The sequence below is a fragment of the Mesocricetus auratus genome, unplaced genomic scaffold, assembly GCF_017639785.1.
Source record: "Mesocricetus auratus isolate SY011 unplaced genomic scaffold, BCM_Maur_2.0 Super-Scaffold_100676, whole genome shotgun sequence".
NCBI lineage: Eukaryota > Metazoa > Chordata > Mammalia > Rodentia > Cricetidae > Mesocricetus > Mesocricetus auratus.
Genome location: NW_024429266.1, coordinates 167,039,071 through 167,066,334, shown reverse-complemented (window position 1 = coordinate 167,066,334; position 27,264 = coordinate 167,039,071). Strand labels below are relative to the sequence as shown.

At 37.3% G+C, this 27,264-nt stretch overlaps 1 protein-coding gene across 8 annotated transcripts in view; it reads right to left on the bottom strand.

Annotated features, from left to right (window-relative positions):
• Cntn4 (contactin 4) overlaps positions 1–27,264 on the bottom strand; it is a 1,002,315-nt gene that overhangs the window by 272,208 nt on the left and 702,843 nt on the right. The window lies entirely within an intron of this gene.

Below are 27,264 nucleotides of genomic sequence, written 5' to 3'. Positions count from 1 at the left end.
CATAAAAAGAAAAGTAAATAAGATACATTTTTTTAAAAAGGCAAAGAGTTAAAAGAAACACATACAATGTTCAAGTGTACTACTTGAGCTTAAAAATACACAACTCAGATTTCTCCTGTTTTATTTTGTAAATGCTATCCAGTTTTACAATATTTGAATGCTCAGAGTATCGTATAAGCATATGATATTTGAGGAAATGTTTGGAAATATTTGTTTGTAGTTGATTAGAAAGTATTCCAGGTGGCATAATTTCCTGACTTTTAATGGAAATGTTGTATTTGGACAGACCTGGATTTGGGAATCATTTCTGCCTCTTATTAGTTGTGCTGACCTTGGACACATCTTAATTTTATGACATGTAAGTTGAGAATTATATGTGATTTGTTTTAAATTAAGAATCATGGCAAAAGTTAAGTGAAATAGCTAAACACAAATCTTTTTTTGTAATAAGGTTGGTCTTCAGTATTTCCTGCTGTCCACTAAGGAATGTTGTCATCCCATGGAAAATCGTTCCCTAAGCATCTCATCTAAAAAAAGTATCCAAGTTGCAATAAACACTAGAGTGAGTTGTGGATGTCAAGAAAAATAAATGATGCATATGTCTGTATATAAGAGAACATGAAAGATCTTGAACTGATATTTCAAATATCATAACCTACCCACAGTCTAATCACTAGCTAGTACCATTGTAATTTTCTATGTCAAAAAGCTGTGTATGTGAATTATGCTAACCCTTTATGCTTGTACACTCATGTCCAAGCTTTTTACTGACAATAATTATAACTCATATAATAAAATATGAATTATATATTATAAATATAAAACGTACAACTTTTTTACTAAATGTATTTTTACATATTTTAGCACCAAAACAAAAAATTGACAGAGTTAGAGTCAAGCTCCTCAAATTTCATTTCAAATGGTTGTTCTGAATGTATAGATATTCACTGAGATGTGTAGATTTTGGGTGTGGCTAATTTCAGTGTGTGTGTGTGTGTGTGTGTGTGTGTGTGTGTGTGTGTGTGTGTGTGTGTTGCAAGGTTTTAATAGTAAAGTTTATAAATAGCACTTAAACCAGTTACTTGACAAAGATAGTCTGTGATAATGAATTTCCTGTCAATGGATGCAAGGGAGCTCCATTTCAGTTTCCTTTTTCTTTTCTTTTCTTTCTTTCTTTGTTTTATTTTTTTGAGGCAGGGTTTCTCTGTGTAGCTTTGGAGCCTGTCCTGAAACTCACAGAGATCGGCCTGCCTCTGCCTCCCGAGTGCTGGGATTAAAGGCGTGCACCACCACGGCCTGGTGTATAGCTCCATTTCAATGCACCATATATTGGCTATGAATATTGGTCCCAAATTTTTCATTCCCTTTGGATGAGTACTTAATGTTGGAACTTACATACTGGGTACAAAGGATGAAATAGGAGGAAGGGAGGAAGAAACAACTCTAGTAAGAAAGAGGAATACCACCATATAAAAAAAGTAACTGAACTATTAGTCTTTGAATTCTCCCTTTAACTCATACATTTGGTTACTGAAGTTATGACTGAATACAAATCATATGTATGACAAAGAATTAATATCAATGTACCATAGTCTCTCTCTCTCTCTCTTTTTTTTTGGTTTTATGAGACAGGGTTTCTCTGTATTGTTTTGGAGGCTGTCGGTGTACCATAGTCTCTTAAAACAGCATGTTTTCCTAGCTTTACATGTGGCTCATTGATATGAAATTCATAGATCTTAAAGATAACTATCTTTAGTTTTGTGGTGATTTCATTTGTCACCCATTTTACATAAAATTTTCAGAGATAATGTGCTGAGGGATGAACAGTTTTATGGTAGATATGTTTTCAAATCATATTTTTTGCTGCCAAGTATCCATCTTTATTTTCTTGTACAACATGATATTGATATCTTATTTTTTTTCACCAAATTAGAAAATGTGCTACAGTATTTGGAGTGAGCTAGCTATCCAAGGGCACAAAAGTGATTTGGCAGTTAAATTCCTGGAGGAATAAAGGGACAGAAAGACCTTAAGATTGCAACATACAATCACTAATCAAAAGCCTTAGAACAGAAAGCATTTGGAATTCAAACCACAGAGTAAATCAGAGAATAAGATGGAACGCATCTAAATATTTCCTGTCCAGAAAGTTATTAAATGTTGAGAGCTGGTTAAAAAAAGTAGCTTACCATAAATACTTGGACATTGACTAAGAAAAAGCAATTTATTTAAGCCACCATTAAGAGACCAGCCATTGCACATGTGGGCTGCAAGGCTGAAGCTATCTTCAAGCTGGCACCTCCCAGAGGAGCATATAAAAAGTTGAGTTGTAAAATGGCCAGGAAAGGTTAATGAGATAGTAACACACATCATGGTTTGCTATAAGTCCACAGAGGAAAGGGAGAAAATGAAGAATGAAAAATCGCCCAGTACACTATGCACAAAATGCAGTCATTTTTAGTTATGTATTCTGTGTATTATTTAAGTTTTAAAAAACAAATTTATATTTTTTTCTTGAGTTGGTTAAGCCTGGATTCTATTAATTCCCACAATGTGTCCTTAGCACAAGAAACTGTCAGCACCCATCTCCTGTCTTATTGCATCCTTCAGTTTTGAAAAAGCAATCAATAAGGAAATCAATATCAACTCAGGAAGATGGTCAAGAAATACATTGGTTATGAATATGATTTCCATAATGATGATTTCATCGTTTATAAAAAGAAAGAGGTATTTTCAGACAGTAATTCCAAAACCCTGTTACCAGGCAGCCAGCATATTTTAAATCATGTCTCGAATGTGTTCCATTTGCTCCCTAAGTGTGGCTGCACATACGCATGGTTCTTGGGATTGCAGAGGTTCATACCCAGAATAAATCTGAATTCACAAAACCTCATGGCTTGCGAAAACCACATTTTTTTACATTCTTTCCACTCAGGAAGGATGAAGAAACCATTAGTGAGACTGGCATGGTTGACCGGATTTCCAAGTGTGAGTTTATAGTAAGAGGAAGAATTGCTTAATGGTTTATCACACTGGCTTTTGAGTCAAAGGGCTGGTATATGAGCTCAGCACTCATTCCCCATTGCTGTACGATGTGGGTGAATTCCTTAATCTTCTCAAACTTCAATTTCTTCATCTCCAGTACCAGGTCAATAATTCCTATATCACAGGGATTTCTAAAGATTAAAATGATGTGTGTAAAGCACTTAACTTAGTGCCTGCTCCGAAGTGAGTGGTCTATAAGTGTTAGGACAACCATTACCGTTTTTGAGCATCAAAGAAAATTCTACACAAAGTGACTTACCAGGAGAAAATGATTTTAAATTTCTACTAAAGTAACATTGACATTTATATGTGTGTCAAAGTCAAAGTTCTGTTGGAACATAACACACACACAGACACACACAGAGACAGACACACAGACACACAGACACACACACACAGACACACACACACACACACACACACACACACACACCACATCACACCATGCTGTTAAAACTTAAATATATCTTCTTTTGTTGCTTTTAAGACAAGATAGGTGCTACAGTTCATTCAGTACTTTATCCCCTAGAGTCTACAGGCTGCAATCTTTATATGATGTTTACTATTATAAATGTTGTAGCTCCATGTGATTTCCTGTAAGAAATTCTTGTACAATATTATGGTCTCAGATAATCTCTTTTGCTGTTTTACTATAAAAATGAAAACTATATTCATGAAATAGATACCTTTTTCTCTTTAAAATCAAATGTATTATTTATATTTTCTGATTTTTTGTTTAGGTGTTTTGTCTCAAACAGCATATGGTGGTCTCATATTTGCTATGTTACCTTGACATTATGATCCTCCTGCCTCTGCTTACAGAGGAATGAGCCTGTGGGCATGTGCCACTCCACATAGTTTTATGTTGGGATGAGGTTAATAACCAGGCCTCTGAGCATAATAAGTAATCACTCTATCAACAGAACTACATATACTACTAGCCCAACTATGCTAGTTTTCATCTGAAATAAAAATAAATTCTTATAAACATTTAGTCATTTAACATAAAAGCTTAAATACATTCAGGTATACTGCTAATAAAATATTGATAGAAGTACATATATCTTACTCTTTCTTTTTTAGGAATATAACTCTACTTTTTATGACATATATGTGTGTTTTTTCTCTATAGGGAATGTGCAAATGCATGCTGATGGGTACAAAAGAGGAAGTTGGGTCCCCTTGAGCTAGAGTTACAGGAGGTTGTTGGTGCTAGGAACTAGACTCAGGCTCTTTGGAGAAAGTACACACTCCTATCCACTAAGGCATCTCTCTTGATATTTCTGCATTAGTCACTTTCATCTGTTTTATCCAATGCTCAACAATTTTTTGAACTCCTTGTTTTGTGCCAATCAAGGTGTCAGCCATTTTCTCTCAGCAACAACTAAGCAAAACAAAGCAAAACCCATTCTATCTATACCTTTTTTCAAATGGCTGGAAATCATTACCTCTTTTCTTTCTGGCTAAACTAAATAACACGCAAACACTATTATTAAATATAATATTTAATGTACATTGAATATAACATTTTTCTAATTCATTTCTTTTTATTTTATGGGCATTGCTGTTTTGCCTGCATGTATATCTGTGAGGGAACATCAGATCTTGGAGTTACAGATAGTTGTCAGCTGCCACGTGGGTGCTTGAAATCAAATCCTAGTCCTGAGGAAGAGCAATTAGGGCTCTTAACCACTGAGCCATCTTTCAAGTTCCTAAATATAACATTTTATTAATTATTTGAGAATTACATACATGCATAATATTTTGACACACATTCATCCCACAGTTCCAGTTCTCCCCAAACTCATCTCAGAACCCACTTCCCACTCCCAAATACACTTACTCCCACCCATAACCCACCAAGTTCATATGCTCCTAGGTGTGTAGATATCCAACACATTGGAACTTTGTTAACCCACTATAAGATATACTCTTAAAAAGAGGAGAAATGGCTTTTTCTCCCCTAGAAGCCATCAGTTGTCAGTAACATCTCAGCTATAGTTGAGGTCATGGGAGTCTCCCTGTCTGTTGTGGAATATTAGGTTAAGATGCATTCTCAGAAATCTTAAAGAGGAAGTGTTATAGGCTCCAGCTATGTAATTCCTGGATACATATCTGAGGGACTCTGTATCCAGCCTCAAAAACAATTGTTCAACTGTGTTTAACGCTGCTCTATTCACAATTTCTAGGATATGAAGTCAGCTTAGGTGTTCATCAATAAAAGAATGGATAATGAAAACAAAAGATGTGTTACATTCACTTATGTTGTGGAAAAATTTTTAATGGCTCAAAACTGTGTTGTATTCTTTTACGTTGCACTTGCTTAAATCTTTAAAGCTGTCTTCCTAAAACACCAGATTAGTCTATTAAAGAGCAGAATGTCCAATCGTTAGGCAGGAGACAGAAATAGGAAAGGCTGCCAGACAGGGAGAATAAATAGGAGGACAAATGCAGGCTCCTTAGGAAGAAGAGTGAGGGACAAAAAAAGGAGAAGGATATCAGAACACCAGGAGCAAACCACCCAGACTTACAACTAGCCACAGAGTAAGAAGGAAAGAAAGATATATAAACTAGAGAATGGTAAAAGTCCAGAGGCAAAAGGTAGATAGGATAATTTAAGTTAAGAAAATCTGACTAGAAACAAGCCATGCTATGGCCAAGCATTCATAAGTAAGAATGAGACTCCATGCATTTATTTGGGAGCTGGGTGACAGGCCCCCAAAGAATTAAAGAGAAAAAAACACAACTACAGCTCCCCATGCTGGAATATTGTCTGTCTTGATCTGGAACAGGAACCTGGATCTCATACTTTGTGTGGAATTGATACTGAAAAGTGAATATTGTTTTTCTGACCATCTTTATATTGATGGTACACATAGTAAAGAGTGATCTCACTCCATCAAGTTGGTGCTACTTAACAAGTCAGAAGTAGCACTAGAGATATATAGCATATGGCTTTGGGATAACTATAAAAACAATAATAAAATAAATGAAGGAAAGTCTGATCCATGATGTAGTTGGGAAAGGCTGAGAAATTTCATGAAAGAATCATCACTAAGAAACTAAAATGGAGAAAAGTTTGTTAAGATGGCCAAAGACATATTTTCCCAGGGTCAGCAACCTTGCTTTTAGTGAGACTGTACACTACCCTATTATATGTTCCTGGTAACATAGAATATTCCTTGAAACATATTACTACTCTGCCTTTCTTTTCAGGAACAAAACTCCAGCAAGCACTAAAGATAACATAATCAATATTACACACTGAGAAGTCTTCGGTGTGCTACTTGGTCACCTCACCACTTTTATACACAGTACCTCTTTAGAAGACTCTGAGGCCAATTATATCTAAGTCATGCACAGAACACACTTATGTTCCATGTGCTTCTGCATATGGTTCTCACAACTACTCTATGAAGTTGGTACTATTACTTATTGTTCCATCGACCCATGTGGTACTCAATCTTTCTCACCCCTCAACTATTATTTCTTAGGCCTCACAAGGAAATGAAGTTTGCTTTGCTGCCCTTTCCTCTGAAAGTGTAGGACTTTCCAGGCAGCTATTTTTATTTCTCATTTTAGTTCTTTCTTTTCCTTCATCTCTTTGACATACTCTATTTTATCTAGACCTTTGTGCAATTTAAGAAGCCAAAGAACAACTCAATTTAAAACACTTGTGCTTCCTTGTGTGCTCCATAAAAATGTGCACCTATCTCACCCATGGGGTGACTGTGATTAGTGGGATGTGGCATCACAAATAATGCTGTTCTGCTTTGGAGACAGGTGCCCTAAAATGCAAGCTGTTATTACCAGCAGTTTTCTCTACAGGAACTCATCTCTGTTCGCATAGCACCCTGACTCTGGAGTGTTAATGGTTAGGCAGCTGCAATTTCTTGTCTTTGCTTTCATACTAACACTAGACAAACAGGAAAATAATTTGAACTTTTGAATTTAAAAGTAAGTCATGGACTCTTCACTGTGTACTGCAAGGGGTATTAGGGATCTGGACCCTGCCTACAAAACTTAACTTACTCTTTGATACTTCATCTGTCTGTTATTTTTACTGTAATAACTGTAATTTCTTTTCCACTCTTCAAGAGCCTTAAGGCTGACCCTATCCCGGGACCTTTGAGTACGCCAATTCCTTTATTTGAAACAGTCTTCCAGTTTGGGTATATCACAGTGTTGTTAAAAATTCCTTCCCTGGAAGAGATGTAAAGCAAGGTAACTCCTCCTCCTAGGGTCTTAGTAGCAAACCAAAGCATGATTCCACCAAAGTTCACTGTGGTGAACCAATAAATATATTGGACCTCCTTATGGAGCCTAGGTGAGGGGTAACTTACACGGATGTGGGCACTCCTTCCCCAATTGGCAGCATCTGTTAAGCCTTATCCAGCAGCAGCAATGAGGCTTTCACTTTAATTTCATAGATGGAACCCTACTATAGACTTTTCCAGCCCCTATATACTCTAGGTCCTCCTTCATGCCACATGCAGAATGAGAGATGGTAGGGAACATCAGATTCTAAGCGAGAATTTCATGCTCCATTCTGAATCTCTATCATGGAGTATAAATTACTGACTATCCCAGTAGGGATTATCTTTTGCAAAAAGAGCACAGCTCAACTTTCCAGTATGGGCTTTATCAGACTGAAAAATATTCACTTATGACACATAGTCATTCTTTAGAATCCAGGTCAGATGTGCCTTTCTTGAAGGGTTTTCCTGTTGATCTTAAATGTATCTTTACTCCATTTAAGCTACTGCACCTTTTCTTGATTACTTCTGCATAGCAATAATCAAGATCACCATCTATCCAATATTTATCAGTCTTCTAAACAATGTTTAAAACTATCTGAAACAAAACTGTCTGGGATGGGGTACATTTAGTACATGAAATGGTAACACCACTTGGCAAAATAAATCCCATCCCATCCAATCCAATCCATCCATTCATCCATCCATCCATCCAGCCATCCATCCTATTCCAACAAAATCTGATGGTACCAAAACATGAAATAATACCAGGAAATTGAATGAAACAAATATGATCATAGTTTTTACAAAGTAGTCAGTGACACACCCATACAATAATCTGCTCTTTGTCTGTCTGGTGGTTCTCAACCTGTGGGTCACAACCTCTTTGGGGAGTGTCACATATCACATACCTTGAATATCATATATTTATATTACAATTCATAATAGCAACAAAATTACAGTCATGAGGTAGCAACAAAATAATTTTATGGTTGTGAGTCACCACAACATGAAGAATTATATTAAAGTGTCTCAGCATTAAGAATGTTGAGAACCACTAGAGTGTGAGAATTCTATGATAGATAAACTTAGGATAATTATAACCTTCATAGAAAGAAACATAATTCTTCTTTGGATATTTCATTTCATAATCTTAGCTTTTTCCCCAATGAAAACTACAATCTGGAAGATACAATCTATTGAATCAGTCTCCTTAATGAATGTGCTACCTTAGAAGCAAATCAGATACATCAAAAGAACACTGCAATGAATATTCTCTGAAGAAAATCAGAAAAGTCACATATCAAGAAATTATCACAGCCAGGTGGTGGTGGTATATCCCTTTAATCCCAGTACTGAGGAGACAGAGGCAGGAAAATCTCTGTGAGTTTAAGTCTAGCCTGGTTACACAAGGACAGCCACGGTTACACAAGGAATCCCTGTCTCAAAAAACCACACACACACACACACACACACACACACACACACACACACACACACACAAAAACAAAGAGAGAGAGAAAGGGAAAGGGAGCAGAAGAAGGGGAGTGAGGGAGAGGGAGAAGATTAGTGAGGGCGAGAGGGAGAGTGAGAGAGAGAGAATGAGAGATTATCACAGTCAGTAATCCACAGGAAAAACCTTGGAAATCGATTACAAATGAAGGCATAGAAACCACAGGTCATGATGAAACCTAAGAGTCTACCAATCTGTCAGTCACACAGCAGTTCATAAAATACACTACTTCAAAGTGAAATGTTCTCTTCATCTCAAACATGTGCATCCTATGGCTTTTCCGCATAAACTTTCCAGAAATACCTCAGCACTGAACTCAAACTCACTGTCAAATTTGCCTAGCACTCAACGGCAATATATTAGAGGTCTCAGGTGGGAGGGGTAAGCTCTGTCTTTCTGCTCATAAATAAAACTAGAAAGACATTGGTTCATTTAACTAACTTTGTCTAAATTATATCCTTAAAAGTAGCCTTTCCCTCCCAAGAAACTGTGGTGGCCAAAGCTGAAAAGGAGAGGCAGAAACTGATAGAAATTTCTAGTAGTTTTTCTGCTTTGCAGAAAAGTTTTGCTTTCACACTGACAGAAATTTCCATGTAACATACTCAGTTTTAGGGCATGAAAACAATAAAATAGGGAATGTTGGCTCATAAAAATTATACCAGTAACTCTTGAATCCATTGCTCCTAAAATCTGGACATACTTTGTCAAATAGTTATTCTAGGCAAATCAAGACTATGAGAAGTAACTAGTAACTATAATAAATTTCTTGGGATACTAGGTACTGACTCGGCTGTGTACTGGCTAGAGAATGTTGAAGGGTATGAAAAACAAAGATGGGTACATAAGGGGAAGCTCTCAGATGAGGAGCAGCTGTTATGTATGTTGAATTTAAGATGTTTCAGAAACTTCTACCATATATTTTTATCTCATTTAATTACAGTTTTGAAAATAAAGCCACCATCAACTCTACATGCAAGCACTCTGTTTATTCACTATCTATTTAGATTTTGCTAAGGGTGCTGTTTCACGTTCTCATTTTCATAAAGAGGAATCTGAGTGCTGGGAGGATGCTATGCTAGAATCAGATGAATGTGTTTATGTCTGTGCACACTGTAGAATTTATAGAGTAGCAATAAATTACAAGCCCTGTGGTTTCAATGACATGAATCTCACCTACCCAGATACTCTCTGGCCAAGGTAAATGAATTTAGGACCTTGTAGTACAATCTTAATTACTAGTAATATCTCATACAGCACACATCTGTGATGGGTTGTAACTGACAGCTGGTGTCCTTTGTGGGTCTAACCAAGATAGGGCAGGCCACACTTGTTGTCCTGGCATGAGGAAAGTAAAAACAGGTAGGTGCTTAGGTCTGTTGCCCATTCAATCTAATCTAAATGGTGAGTTCCATATTCTTTGAGAGATTATATCTTAAAAATTATGTACAAAGTGATTGTAGGAAAATACCTAATGTCAATGTTTAGTTCCCACATATATGCACATATATGTGTATATACCCACAAAAATGCAGTGTGTGTGTGTGTGTGAGTGTGTGTGTGTGTCTGTGTGTAATAAGGGGTGGAGGGATGAAGGAACTTGTGAATGCTTAGATTGACTTCACAGTTGATTTATTCCTACTTACTGAAGCCCTGATAGCCAGGCTTTAGTTATCACAGTTATTCTCACATCTGGATCATTGAAAGACATTTCTCTTCACAGAATTGTCATATTTGTGCATGTAGAAAATAAAGACATAATGGAAAATTCTGAAATAACAATCCCCCAGTGGTTTCGTCTTGAAATAATAAGGACACCAAGTTTGCATATTCTGAGAGCCTGCATTTATAATTCCTTCCACTTGGAGAAATAAAGATCCATTCACTACCTACAATAAAGGTACAACAAGTGTTCATTACAATACCAGTTATTGTTTTAGCCACCAAAGATATGTTATTGGCAAATAAACAAAAACATCTCTAGTCTTCACAGGCCTGACATGGATAGATAAGACAGTTTAGCTAGTAAAAAAACTTACTGCCAAGATTGATGACCTGAGTTCAATATTCAGGACCAACACAGTAAAAGGAGAGAACAGATTTTCATAACTTCTCTGCCCTCCACATACACACTATGGTATCCAAATGCACAAATTCATACACATACACAACAAATTGATATATAATATTTTAGAATGTATTTAAATATATAATTTAGTGAAAACGAATTTTAAACATATCAAAGAGCCTAGAGTGTACAAAACAGCAGAAACTAAAATAAATAACTTAAAAATATGTAACTCTGGTGGTAATATATGCTATAGAAACAAAATAGGCAAACACAATAAAGGATTTTCATATGAAACTTGAAAAGAGATAATGCTATAATGTTGAAACTTTTTACTTCCCATCCTACTTCTAAGTGTGTGAGGATAAATCATTCTCTCTTGCCAGCTCAGTTCTCGTCCCCAGCTGAGTCTGCCAAGAAGGGTACAAAATAATGCCAATGACACAGCAGTCCTAGGTGAGTCTTGTAGTGTGCAATTTATAACTGTAGTTGAAGTCATCTTGGGTCATGTAACACCAGAGGAAACTAATAAGTATTTTCAGCTTACATTTAAAGTTTAAAATGTCTCAACAGCAAAACAAAACAACTTCCAAAGAACAATAGAAAAAAGGAGTGAGCAGCAGAGGAGATGTGAATGTGTACGCTGAATTTTAAATGAAGACAGTTTTCCAACTTATATTCTGATAAAGATGGAATTACTCTGTTCTATCTTAGAAATCTTACAAGCCAAGTAATTGAGAGTTGGGAAGACCTGACAATCATATCTTCAGTCCAAACTACGTTGCTTGCCCTTGTATCTTCTTTTTCGCCCTTTAATATTATTCATAGTGTCATATGTGGTAGATGCTATCCAGGGAATATGAAAGCAAATTAAATGTGGCTCCAAAGAGTTTATAACCTAGATTATCAGGCACATTTCAAAAGCATTACTGCAATATATAAAGGAAGTACAGTCATTCCTCTGTGTTATCCATGGGCATTACATCCCAGAGTTGAACCCATTATGAACTTAAAGTTCTATGGAAATACCCTGCCTCTACACTAATCCATTTAAGCGGATAATATCTACTTTTCTATTACTGCAATAAAGCACCATGACCAAGGCAACTTATAGAAGAGTTTGATTTGGGCTATGGTTCCAGATGCTTAGAGTTCATGATGGTAGAACAAAGACATGAAGGCAGGAGCAGGATGCTGAAGGCTTATATCCTGAAACACAAGCAGGAGACCAAAAGCAAACCTGGGCCTGCCCCTCCATTGCCTCTGAACATATCAGATCAAGCAACATAACTGTCATCAATATTCAACACATTCAGAGCACCTGGTTTGGTCCCATGCAGGTTCCCCAGTGGATTTCTTAAAGTTTCCTGAAAATATATATGTATATTTGTATGGGCAACCAAATATTATGAAAGCTGTATGCTGAGGCATTTCGATTCTCCAGAGATGAAAGAAACAGTCATGTGTTGTTTCCTGGGAAGTCTCTGAACTAATCCAGTAGTTTGAATGAAAAATTCAGCATTTATAACCAACATTTACTTAACTTTTCCTATATTCCAGGTACTATTCTGAAGACCTTTCATGCATTAATTAATTAACTTTTTCTCAATAATACCATTAGGTGGATGTTACTACATTTTTTTTTGGATATGTGAGGAACCCAAGCCTTTGAAACTAGGTAATTTATTAATCTTAGTAATAAAATTAATGTTACAATTCTGACCCACACTATCTGGTTTCAGACAAAATGATGTTTTTTTCCTTTGTATTATGGTTTTTTTTGTTTGTGTGCTGTAGTAAGCACACAAAAGAAAGTGTAAATGAGCCCAGAATGTAAATAATAAAATGCTCATGTGATTCTCAGATACAGCATCAGGAATGAACTTCTTCATAACTTAAAAAAATTCTCTATATGGTTTTTCTTGCTTCTAATTATCTTACTATTGTTTTGATATCTGTTATAATAATATGTACATGGATACAAGCACACACCTACATATAAAGTCCTAAGCAATGTATTATTTACTCTAAGAAGTCATTTACACTCATAAAAGTAGAAACTATAAACTGTTTGAGAGTTGCTTTTTTCATGAATATGTGTGTGGGCATATTTACAAGTTAAAGGGTGCATTGCACATATGTGTGAGGTGTGTGGAGACTAGAGGTAGGGTATCGTTCCTCAGAAGCTATGCACCTTGTTTTTGAGACACATTAGGTTAGATTGTCTAGCTAATGCATCAACCCCAGTTCTGGGATTATAAGCATGTGCCAATATAGCTGACTATTTAATGTGGAATAAGAATATCAAATTCAGGTCATCGAGTTTGCAAGGCAAGTACTTTACTGACAGAGCTTTCTTCCCGGCCTTCTTAGAGATTCAATCATAAAGGATATAGCTGTATTTCATTGATTTTCATTACTTTAAAAGGTACCAAAGTAGATAATTCATCTCTACCATCTCCTGGATAACCTCTTTCCCTTCATCTTACTTGTGACTGTAAAGCAATCTGCAGTCAAAGACCATTTGCCTAAGCACATTTTCAAAAGTTCCTCGGATCATGTGTGTGTGTGTGTGTGTGTGTGTGTGTGTGTGTGTGTGTGTGTGATAGGAAAAATAAGTTTAGAATTTAAGACTGTTGGGAGTTTTTGGTGAGAACTCATTCTACTTCTCAGCGACACCAAACACTTCAGTCTTTGCTAGTTCTGTCTATAAAATGGTAATTTCTAATTTCTAATGGGCCTTACTTAAAAATGTCAGTTTGTGTCATTTATCTTGCCATATACTGGGATTTTTGTCTTCTTTTTCTTTTGGTGATGCTTTGGTGTTTTTTATACATTGACATGCTTTGTGGATTGTCTTTTAGTTAGTTACAGTTCTTCACATATCTCTTGGTGTAAGATTTTCTACAGTTATTGGAATTTGATGCTGGAAGTCCTGTGGTTGCACCATTCTTTTCTCTGTCATTGACATTCTCGGTTTCTTTTCAGGAACTCTCTTTTTAATCTCAAAGTTAGAAGACTCTTTCCTGTATGCTTATGAAGATCATGTGGTTTTGCTATGCTAACGTTGGTCAAAACTCTTCCCCATGCGGTGGCACTGCACTATCAGGTCAGCTGAGGTCAGTTCTTATTGATGGCAGCTGTATTTCATAAAGCTTTACTGATGATTAACTACTCCACAATTATTAGAGGAAACAGCATTAGGTTCCTGTGTATCCACAGTCACTACAATTTCGTCAACTGATCACTACATAACCTTGTTTTAAGTGTGCTTCTGTTTGAGGGCATCTTACTAATATATGTTGATTTATCAACATTGCACTTGTGGCCAAAGGCACAATAATTCATGCCAGAATGAAGCTTGTGTACACATGCATTTTTCTCTATGAGCCGTGGCTTTCTTGTACTTACGAACACTAGATAGCACTTTGGCATCATTGCTTTGGGCAATTCTCAAAATCACCCACTACAAGCACCAAAACACAAAAGGCATGCCACTAAATAACTTGAAGAAAGGAGGCTTGTTTAAAGTGAAAGAGGTGAAACAGGAAGGCAGAGTGTCACCTTGCTCCATCTCAGGTGGAAAAATGAGTGTCAAGTGACTCAAATAGCTTCATTTTCTGTGTATATCCACAAATAACTGCAAAGGCTATGAGTGTTGATGCGCATGTTACTGATACATTTCAGGGCACTTCACTCAGTAATGTGCACCTGGAGGCACCTGATAAATGGCACTGCTAAATATCCAGCATCTCACACGGAGCTTATACATAGGTAATGTCAGAAGTCATGTTTCCACCCCACCCTGGAAGTGGTAGTAATTATAATAATAATGGGAATGCTGCTGAAATGCTTTCTCTTGTTTTTATGCTTCTTAAAAATAATAAAGTGTGCATGCATGTGTCTATTTGGGTATGTGTGCACGAACACAGGTATTTGTGGAGATCAAAAGAAGGTGTCAGTGTTCCTGGAGCTGGAATTGTAGGTGGTTGTGAGCCACTCAGTATGAGTGCTGGTAACCATATTCAGGTCTTCTGCAAGGGTAATATGTGTTCTTAATTGTTGAGCCATCTCTCCTGGTCAGTAAAAATAAACCCAACATTTTTACTCATAACTACAAAAGCATCTCCTTGAAGGAGAGTAGCAAAGACTTCATTCAGCATTAAATATGATATAAAGAAGATATTTGAAGCTCAGGAAAGTTAAGAGATTTGCTTAACATTAAATCTCTGCTGAGTTCAAAAATCTGGGACAAGATCTGAATGCAATTACTTTCAATGGAGTTTTGGAAACTCCTGCAGGGTGAGAATAACACTCCATGTTCTTTAGGCTTTCAAAACCTATCTTTATGTCCTTATGAGATAGATGGGCCATGAAAATTTACTCTTAACCATGATGCTGAAAATTATGGCATGCTGATGTGAATAGCAAGCGATGGAGTATTTTAAAATGTGGGTCTTTGCTATCTTATAAACCTTCACTGTCCTCCTTTGATTGATGTCTTTATTATTTTATGAAAATCCATAATAAGGAATAAAAATTATCTTATGAAATTGATATACTGTGCCTAGAGCCATAGGCGAGGCTGCAAAGATTCATCAACTTGGTTCAGCTGTGTTATTAATATTGCTCTTCCTGATTAGTGTTAATTGGAATATTTTAATTGATGCAATGTTTTACTGCCTTCACAGCTTGAGTGAGATGAAGTGCAGACAACAAGTTTTCAATAATGAAAACTAACAAAAACTAACTTGTTCTTATTAAGTTCTGTATGGACATACTGTGGCAAATAGATACCACAAATTTACTGAACTAGAAAATGGAATGAAAACAATGTTCACTTATTCAATTCACTTAGCATACACTTACAAAGGACTTACTCTATGGCTTTGTGTTATAACAATGAGCAAAGCATAGTAAATGACAGTGTGTTAGCAGTTAATATAGTAAGAGGACATTGTAGGATTGAGGGGATGAAAGACATAGAAGGAAGAAGAAAGGCTGTGATATAAAGAATGGACTCAACAGTCCAGAGAGAGGGATTATGGGTTGAGAGTTTATATTGCTCTTCCAGATGACAGGAATTAGGTTCCTAGTATCAAAACATCATGTTTGCTTGTACTGCAGTTTCAGGAAATCAGAGACCCTCTTTTGGCATCTTTGGGAAATTGCAAACATATATGCAGACATACCCTTCCAACGCCCCATACTTATACAAGTAATTTTTTAAAAAGGTTAAGCTAAAGAAAGTATGTAACACTTGAGCAAAGACTTGGGAAGGACTTATTTAGGCACATGTTAGGGAGAAGACATTCTAGATAACAGGCCAGATTCCAGCATGTTTAAACAGCACACAGGTCAGTTTGGATATCAAGGAATAATGAAGGAGTAAAACCACATGGAAGTGTCATACGAAGGGTAGAGACTGACAGTGTCTTATGGAATGCTGTGAGATATCTGGCTCTCATTTTGAGTGAATACAGAAGCCTTGGGAGGTATTTCTAAAGCAGAAATGCCTTTTCTGACTTATGGTTTTGTGGCTACCCATTTCAATTCCTTCTACTATAGTAATTGCCCACTGCATACCTGGTAGAACACTAAAAAGTGGAAAGATAAATTTAAGCACAGCCTTTGTCTCTGAAGCTCTCACATTATAGGAAAATGCGGGCTACTACTGGATTTAAAAGTCAAGGCTAAGAGTTGTCTAAGTGTGTAAACAGAATTTTGTGTTCTATCAAGGGAAAACAAACTATTTTTTACTGTATGTGGAAAAACATAACTATATAGTGCATAATATACAGTCTCAACACAGAAAATTAGTGTTTCATGTAAAGCAGCAAGAGAATGAGACAGGCAGAGAAAGTAGGGAGGCAGAGTTAAGGCACACTATCACAATGACCAAGGGACATTAAACGTAAATTGTACGTCAGATACACCTATAACTAGTATGGGTAGAGTCATAATGATCCTAGACTTTTACCTTTATTTTCCCATGAGAATCTTGCAAATAAGAATGATTTTTTTAAAGCTGCAACAAGGTTAAAAATGTGCTGATTTCTTAGATATAACCATGTTTACTACAGAATGATCCTTTAGTAAAGTGACTTGTTGAACTTTATTCCAACACTTCCTAAACATTATTTGACCACTGGATATGTTGAAGTTTCCTTTATCAATATTCTGTAGAAGAGTTTGGGAAATATTCCTGTAAGCAACAATAGCAACTGCAGAAATTCAGGAACATAGTCGGTTAAGGTGTTGAGCTACACAATACTATCTGGATTTCAGGAACTTGTTCCTTAAATGGCATGGATTCAGGACTATTACATTAGTAACTTCGCAACAGAAGAGGAGAAAGCTAAAAATGAATGTGGATTTAGTTGTACCTCATCCTTAATCTAGCATCAACTTTTCTATTTATTTTTTTAAGAACATAGGTTCTTATGAAAGGCCTGAAGTAATTAGCATTTCTCTTGATAAATCTATAAAGAAAGTGAAGCACAATGTGGACTTGTAATATGCATTCATCTTTATTTCAGGACAATGGCACCAGCCTAAATTAGATTTCATTGAATTAATGTAGTTGTGAAAAAAATTTGGAGTATATTTAGCTTGTGTATTAAGTATGGCTTTTATTTTTAGACTCCTACTTTTGTTTTCACTTTTTTCTTTGTCAGAGAAATAAGGCTACATTAAACACCATACCATATAATTGAGAAGTGGAATTAATCAATGATATTTTGAGATAAAGAGATATCAAAAGATTCTGCTTGATTTTGGCTTTAAGAAACTCTGCTTCATGTTAGTCATATTGATGAGTTTTTAAACTTTTCTCGTTTTTGTTTTATTTGAAGGACAATTATCTATAATTCCATTTATATAAGAACTCTAATGTTGACAATTGTGAAAGGTAAAAACTTCAGTTTTAATGTTATAATGTAGTTTAAGCCCTTGATTTGTTTTTGGTAATAAACCAAGTACATAACATAAGTGAGTGCACTAGTATTTGATTTAATAGATGAAAACAAGGACAGACTTTGCTTCTTAAGTCTCATGTGCAGGGAAACCCCACCCAATGATGCTGTGAAACACTGCTTTCTTTTTACCAGCTGTTTCCATGATTAAAGAAAGAGCTAATAATTTACAAATACCAGAAAGTGGTTGTTTTCATTATATGCAATCATGAACATATAAAAATTTGATGCAATAAAAATGTTTACTCACAATCAAATTTTTGATAACTTGAATTAGTTTCTGCATGTATCAGAAGTACTTTTTTGAATACAATACAAATTTGAATCCAAATATACCCATATGATACTCCAAACTAAGGTGGGCAGAAATAAAATGAGACACTCTTCTTCCACCTGACATAACTGATGCAATATTATATTAAGGAAAGGAAAAGTATGTATCAGACAAGAAGGGAGAATGGAGGACATAAATGGTACAACTCTGTATGAGACCATGGGGAGGTGTGGGTAGATGTTTAAACTAATGGCAGCAGAGCAATCAAAACCATTCAGTACTTACATTCTGTCAAAAAGCTTAGGAAGAGTAGATATACTCCAGTTACTTATGTAGGGTGAAGATAAAAAAGATCGGCTCACCAGGTTCCATCGTATTCTATCTGTCTAATGGAGATTATTTTCTCATAATCACTGTCCTTTCAAGACACTGATAGTTTTTAGGGATTTGTCCACTAATTCTTACTGAAATTGGAGGAATAGAATGGAATTGGCAGGATAGAAATGTGAATATTGCACAGGAGTCTTCCTACCCTGGGTGGAGACCATAGGGGGTCTTACAGTGTTTCAAGTTGTTACAGGCCAAATGTTTGTGTCTCCACCACGTTCACATGCTAAAACCCTAACTACCTACGTGCTACTGTTTATCCATGGCAATTTTGGTGATTAAGCTGAAGAATAAAATCAGTTTATCAAAAGGACCCATAGAAGCCTCCTCCCTTTTTCACATACAAAGCACAAGAAGACAGTGGGCTCTGAACCAGTAAGTGGCCCTCCTGGATGCCACATTTGTTGCCACTTTTGTCAAGTATGTCTCAGGCTCCAGACTACTGGAAATGTATTTTTGTTGTTTCTAAGTCATTCATATGATGGCAGCTCATACAGCAATCTAAACAGAACGAGGCATAGTTTTCAAAGCACTTAAGAAATCATTTATTTTTCCTCCCAAAGGAAGCTGGAGCCTTGAGCTGTTAAGTGATGTTTTAAACGTGCCCAGCTTGTGGCAGAGCTAGAGTTGGAAACCAGATTGACAGTCACTCCATCTGCATCCTATTATTTTTTGCTGCTATGCTGATAGTAATGCAGTGTTCACTCTGAAGATATTTTCCCACTGTGAGAAATACTGGGCTTCATCCTCAGATGAGTTTAGACCTGGGCATTAGCAATACTTCCCATAAGGAAGACCCAATGCACATTGCAGCACTAAATATTTCTAGAAGTCTTGAAGAAAGTGAAGCCTGAGCCATTCCCTGCTACCTCTTGCAGGAGTCTCCTGGATTTAACGCTGAGAACACCTGCCACATAGCATTATGATGTCAGGAGTTTTCCACAGGTAGATCAGGCACTAGGTTTTGTTTGCAGAATTAAAATTTAAATAATAATAATTATCTTTGAGGATCAGAATCTGTAAAATGTGACATATGCCTCAGACTTTATTCTGAACCAATAAAAGAGGTGAGTGGATGGGGAAACTATACCTAAAAGACACAGTGGATTTTAAACAGGTTCCATGTTGTTTGTTAAACAAAGCACATGTGTGGCACCATTTGCTGCTTCTTTTACTTTGTATTCCAAGCTCATCACAACCTACCAGCATGTGGTAGATATAAGCTGGTCATTATTGAAGGGCACGATTTGAGTCATTCATAGGAATAGGTTCGCTACCTTTAACGTTCAAATTAGAATAACAAAAATATTCACGTCATTCTTCTCTTGTTAATTTATATTGAGGAACTATGGCCAAGGCGATGACTAGCCTTTTCATCTATGATATTTCATCTAACACACGGAATGGATTCGTGGCATACTGGCAGTCACAATGGAGGTGATCAGAAAGGTACCATCACCATTGCCGGGGTATGTACATAAGAAGCCAGAAGAATCTCTCTCAAATTGTGATCAAAACACTACTTATGTTGGCTCTCAATTTGGCATATCTTTGATGAAAAAAGAATTATGCCATATTCATAAAGAGAGTTGTCAATAATTAAAGATATCTAACAAGTAAAACCCTAAATAAACCAGTGTTTATGGATAAAAGCTGGAAATGGCCTCACACTGCTTCACTGCAAATAGCACTGCATCTTTAGGTTGGCAATAAAGATTACTTGCTTTTTATCAATAGATGAAATGATTAACTAGCTTTCTTGAGGCTTTGGAGAAATGATAAAGAAGCAGAGTAGAAACTGAAACTGAAAGTGAAACTTCTATTTACAAAAGGCAAAAACATTTCAATATAGGGTTAACCAAATTTAAAGTGTGTTCTCTCTCTCTCTCTCTCTCTCTCTCTCTCTCTCTCTCTCTCTCTCTGTCTGTCTCCCCTTACTGTCTTTCATCCACCCCCTCCTTTCCTTCCTTTCTTTTTTTAAATTTTGAAGTCTAACATTGTTTCTGCCATTTCATCTCCTGTTATGCAGAAATAATCCAGCAACTGAACTTACTGAGCTTGCTGCTCCCCAGCAAACAGGATGAAAGCAATCAGATGTCCCCAAGGAGGTTGCCTATCTCCGGTCATTGTAGATATAACACAGATGTCTCCAGCTTTTATGAAAGCTAAGCTCTGCCTTGCAAATCTGATTGCCAAAGGAAAGACCTATAAATACTGTCACTTCAGGGTGTGTATTTTGAAGATGCATAGCACAAATGTGCTTTTAATAGTGTTTAATGCAAAGATATGGCAATCTACCTTTCTTTCTGTCTGTTTCTGTATTTTTGGGGAAAAAGAAACTTAAATTATAACAAAAACCTTTCAATATTAGAAGTGCTTATCATGTGAAGGGATTGACTGTGACAGGTGTCTCATAGCAAGATGGCTTCTGTAGCTGATTTTTCCTTAAGGACTTCACAGTTAGTAGAAAGTATTACACAAATCTGACTGCATTTGTTAATTCAATTGGTTCCCTACCATTTTTGCTTAGAGAGCTCACAGCCAGAATTAGAATACATTCAATTGCAAACTAAAGCATGCATGTATCAATCAGCTTTAAACACTTTTAAAACATCTTCTAAGCAGAAATGAAATTAATATTCAGACTAAATAACATTCTGTCTGTTAGGCTAGAGGGAATGCAGAATTGAAATTATCAATCTTTGAAATAAACAACAGCAGCAACTATATTTAGTTAATACCAACAAAGTTTGGCAGTAGAGGTTCCTGCTACTTGAGTCGGGCATTTCAACATTTCTCTCTGTAAAAATATCCCATCATAGCCGGGCGGTGGTGGCGCACGCCTTTAATCCCAGCACTCGGGAGGCAGAGGCAGGCGGATCTCTGTGAGTTCCAGACCCGCTGCACTGACAGCCTCCAAAACAATACAGAGAAACCTTGTCTCATAAAAAGCCAAAAAAAAAATATCCCATCATGGTCCCTGATAGGATGGTTCAGAGATTATATTAACAAATGGCGGTCAACAGTAATGGACTGAGAGGACTGAGAAATGAACTCATAAAAGATAACCTATATGCTGGGTGCTGGTGGTACATGTAATTAATCCCAGCACTAGGGAGGCAGAGGCAGGTAGATCTCTCTGTGATCAAGGTCAGTCTGGCCTGATGAGTCAGTTCCAGGACAACTGGGCTGCAACAAAGAGAAACCTTGTTTGAAAAAATCAAAACCAACCAACCAAAACAAGAGCAAAAGGAAACAAAACAAAACAAAAAAATCAAAAAACAATATCAAGTCCACTGATGCCATGCAGCTCAGGTGGTTGAAAGACTTCCATGGGGTAGCCTAGGTCCTCGCAGTCCAGCCTACCTGAAGGATCCATATGTCTGTCTGGCGCCTTGTGGTGGGTACCAACAGGACGATCAAGTATGTGTTCTTGAAAGGGCAGTGGAATGTTTTGTGTGCTGTGGTAAGAGGCAGTTCTGAAGAAGACAGGGTTATGAGGAACAGGCTGATACTGGGTGCCTGCTTGCCATCTGGGAGCAGGGTGATGTCTAGGCCTGGGTTGCTGTCTAGGCCCATATCAGGATCTGCAGCAGCTGGTGTTGCCATCAAGACCACAGGGATGCCTGGGGGGCAGACCATCACCTGTGGCCATGTTGATCTGAGTGGCCTGTGTTGCCACCAGGGAAAATGATGATGTCCAGGACTGTTATACTGCTGGGGACCTGCTTGGGTCCGTGCCACTAGAGCAACCAGGGTCTGGTCAAATACCTGAGTCTATGTTGGTCTCTCTAGGCAATGCTTATGCTGGAGCTATGCTAATCTGGATGGCCTGTGCTGTGCTGCCACCTGGGGCCTTTGAGACATCTGAGCACAGGTTGGAGCAAGGGGCCATGTCTGGGTCCATGGCCCTACAGCAGCCAAGGTTTATGTTATGAACATGCAAATTAACAAAATCAGAAATGAAAAGAGGAAAATAACAACAGACCTGAGGAAATACAGAGAATCATCAGGTCATACTTTGAAAACCTGTACTCCACAAAATTCGAAAATTTAAAGGAAATGGATGACTTCCTGGACAGCTATCAATTGCCAAAACTAAATCAAGAACAGATAAGCAATTTAAATAGACCTATAATCCCTAATGAAATAGAAGCAGTCATCAAAAGTCTCCCAACCAAAAAAAAAGCCCAGGGCCAGATGGTGTCAGTTAAGAATTCTTCCAGAAATTCAAAGAAGAGCTATTACCAAAACTCCTCAAAGTGTTCCACACAATAGACACAGAAGGGTCATTGTCAAAGGCTTTTTTAGCATCTAGTAAGATTATCAGCTACCTCAAGATCCAGCAATTCCACTCTTAGGCATATACTCAAAGGATGCACATTCTTACAGCAAGGGCATCTGTTCAACTATGTTCACAGCAGCATTATTTGCAATAGTCAGAAACTGGAAGCAACCTAGATGTACCTCAACTGAACAGTGGATAAAGAAAATGTGGTACATTTACACAATGGGGTACTACTCAGTGGAAAAAAATGGAGTCTTGGAATTCAAAGGTAAATGGATAGAACTAAAAGAAACTATCCTGAGTGAAGTAACCCAGTCACAAATAGACAAACATGGTATGTACTCACTCACATATGGATATTAGATATAGGGCAAAGGATTATCAGCCTACAATCCACACTTCCAGGAAGGTAGGAAACAAGAGAACCCTAAGGGAGATATAATGGTCCCCTGGAGAAGGGGAAAGGGACAAGATCTCCTGAGCAAATTGGGACCCGGTGGTGGGATGAGGGGAGAGGAAGTTAGGAGATAGAGGAAGGGGGAAGAGGATGGGGAAGGAGGACATGAGGGATCAGGAAGATTGAGTCGGGGGAAAAATAGAGGAAAGCAAGAAAATAGATGCCTTAATAGAGGGAGCCATTATTGGTTTAAAGAGAAATCTACCACTAGGGATATGTCCAAAGATCTACAAGGATTACCCCAACTTAAAAATCTAAACAATAGTGGAGAGGCTACCTTAAATGCCCTTCCGCTTAGAGATTGATGACTATCTTATATGCCATCATAGAGCCTTCATCCAGTAGCTGATGAAAGCAGAAGCAGAGACCCACAGCTAATCACTGAGCTGAACTCCTGGAATCTAGTTGCAGAGACAGACATTGGAGTGATCAGCAAAATGGCTCAAGATCAGGCTGAGGAAACCCACAGAATCAGCTGACCTGTACATGGAGGAGCTCATGGTCCCCAGACTGACAGTCAGAAAGCCAGCATAGGATGGAACCAGGTCACCTGCATGTGGGTTTCAGTTAGGAGGCCTAGATAGTCTACGGGATCTTCTCTGGTAATAGAACAGTATTTATCCCTAGTGTACAAATGAACTTTGGGAGACCATTCCTCATAGAGGGATACTCTTTCAGCCTAGATGCAAGGGGGAGGACCTAGGCCCTACCCCAAATGATGTGACAGACTTTGATGATCCCTATGGCAGGCCTTACCCTCCCTGGGGAGCACAAGTGGGTTGGGATGGGGGTTTGCTTGAGAGCATGGGAGGATAGGAGGAAGAGGGAACTGGGTTTGATATGTAAAATAAGATTGTTTCTAATTTAAATAAAAAAGCTTTAGTTAAAACTGGTGGTACAGTGTGGAAAAGGATACCTTTACAGAAATGACTAAAGATGTTGAGAGAACAAATTCATTATGAATCAGCTTAGTATGCCCTATAATTGGCACATATGTTAAGAGTGAAGCTGGTGATATTAGACAGACACACAGAGTTGACAGCACATAAACACAGAAAGAACTTGAAATGAAATGCCCACAGCTCATGACTGCATTGGTAGTCACTCCTTGGTACAAGTAGCTCAGGAGACATATTTTTCACTTGAGAAATATATACCTACTAAGTTTTGGACATCTAGCTTCCAGAGACATAATGGAACAAATGACTCTGAATTTCATGACAGCAAACTTAGGTTTATTTGTAATGTTGGCATAGCAAACAAGTGTATACAAGCAGACAAAACACTTTTATATTAAATAAAATAATAAGTAAGATTGTGTTCTCTTGCTACATGCTTTTGCTACTCATTAGTCAGAAGTAATACGTCCCTGTTACATTTTAAAGACCTAGATTCCAGAACCATAAAAAGCAAATATCTGTCATTTTCAAGCCAGCAGACTGAGGTTAATTTATTATAGGAGTGTGAGAATCAAGTCTACCAGGTTTGAATTACTTAAATGGTTACTCATTCATATAAACTTCAATTTCTTTGTCTAGAAAATATTTGTTTTAATTAAATGAGAAAGCAGAGAATAATACCCACAACCATTTGCCTAATTCTTTACAACAACCTGATGATTTGTGTGATAAACCTCATTTTATTAAACTTGCCAGAGGCTTAAGGGCTCATTCTTGAGAATTTGTGGGAACTCCTATTTTGTCTCTTTTTCTCCTTTCATACAGTGTATAATATGTTTAACACACTGGAATTAAACTTGTGACACAAAGTTTACAGACTAGTAGGGAAGATGCTTGAAATAGGCAATCATATCCAACCCCATTTACCTGCACAAAAGCATAGCACTTACTAGTCAGAAAATGGGTGATAGCAGATGTTGATTTTCCATTATTTATCCATTTTATATGCATGATTTGCAGAAAAAATGAATTCCCATTTCTGGTGACAGAAGCAAAGTTGTGGGTAACAGAAAAGTCAGCTCAGCTGTAACCCTGTAACCACTGTTCTCTAAGCAACGACAAGAAAGCCGTGCTGCTAAAACCACTGTACACTGCTATCTGACATCACAAAAAACAAAGTTACTTTCCTCAACTTAACTTGGTGGCTTGTTTGACTGGTCTATTAAACAGAAAGTTCTCAAGTAGAACGTTTCACAGAAAGCTGGTCTGCTGGGGTTTGAGTCATGCAGAGCACATCTGCCCACTCATGCTCTTACTTCGCTGTGCTTGACTGCCTCTGCTCCCCTACCCTGGGAAGAAGTTGTGAAATAACCATCCCCGAGATCTTGCAAGAAAAAAATATAGAAGCATCTGTCCTAGATGGCTGGGTCATTCAAATTGTGAAGGCAGGGAGGTCGCTCTGTTGATCTCTGGAGATATATTACACTTCAGTGCCTCTCTCTTCAGTTTGCTTTCACACAATTAATTCATTTTGATGGCCCCAAATATGTATGAAGAAGAAGCCTGGGCCAATGTCTTATTCATTCTTTTTGTTGCTGTGATAAAATACTATGACCAAGATAACTCATAAAAGAAAGCATTTAATTGGGGGCTTACCGTTTCAGAGGCACACCTCCCCCAACAAAGATCCTGAAACAGCTCCACCATTTGGGGACAAAGTGTTCAAGAATATGACCTAATGGGAGCCATTATCATTCAGATAACCACACCCCAATAGGGAGAAATAGCATTTAGGAGGTTAGATTTGGCTAAGTGTAAGTTTGGCTTACCTTTGTCACATGTTACGTGACTTCAGATAAATTACTTCATTTGCCGTAACCTTGCTTTTCTTGTTTTTAAGAGATATAATGATTTTTCCTGTATATATGAACTAAAATTATACTCGCAAATTGTACAATGTGGCATATAGTAAATACAAACATTAAAGAGCAATTGCTGCTACTATTATAGTCATTAGAATATTGACTGCACCTTTTCAAAGAGAGGTACCTCATTCGGAAACTACAATGTGGCGAAAGCGCATAGGCATTTCTCTAGTGAGGTAGAGAAAGAATGTAAGGTAAGGCTAAAAAAATGCAATCTTCAGGCTCTTTTTCTTAGAACCAGATATAAGCCCTTCAAGTTCTTTTATAGTTTAAATACATTTTATTTACCTTCCTACAGTGTTCTTTGGAACCCCATTAATTTCTGTTGGAAAGGAATTTAGGAGGTGCATCCACTTGGTCAACAAGGTCAGGCTACCTTCTCAGGCTGCAAGTCCATAGCTATGGGGATGCAATAAAATTAATAATAATAACTGTTATTATTATTATTATACTTAAATCTAAGTATGCCCTTCTTATGAGTCACATCTTCACTACTTGCAACTCACTCATGCATTAGTAATTACTATTACCAATTTATGGATAAGAAAACAGATTGTGAATGAAGAACCTGCATAGAGCATAAAGCTAATAATTAAGGCAAAAGTTGAACCCTACTAATAATATACTGAGCCTCTGTTGACTGATCCAGAGTTCTGGGTACCAATGATACTAAATGGACGCAACATCATATGTAGTAAATAGACCACTGTTTATGAATTTATGGAAACCTTAACAGAAGAAATAATAATAGAACCATAACTTTTCCCTCCTATGTTTTCTGTATTTCACAGAATCTTGGTGTGCATAACTGCAGAATTCCATATCTCTGCGTGTCATATATTTAAAAGAAATGTCTTGTCAGGAACAAAGGCTTACTCCTTCTGCACCTGGGAATGATAGGCAGGCTTCAGAGCTATCTGAAGGAGCAGGTGGTTACAGTACATGCTCTTCAGAAACCGAGTTGAATGATGACTCTGGTTTGTTTGTTTGTGTTTTTAAAGAAAACTTAATTTATTTTTATTTTATTTTATCTTTTTAATTTAATTTTTTACACATGTTACTCTCAGTTCCCTCTCCCTCCCCTCCTACCCCGGTTCCCCAATCCTCCCATCCCTCCATCCCATTTCACCCCACTTTGCTCCCCAGGGAGGGTAAGGGCATCTATGATGGATTTTCAGACT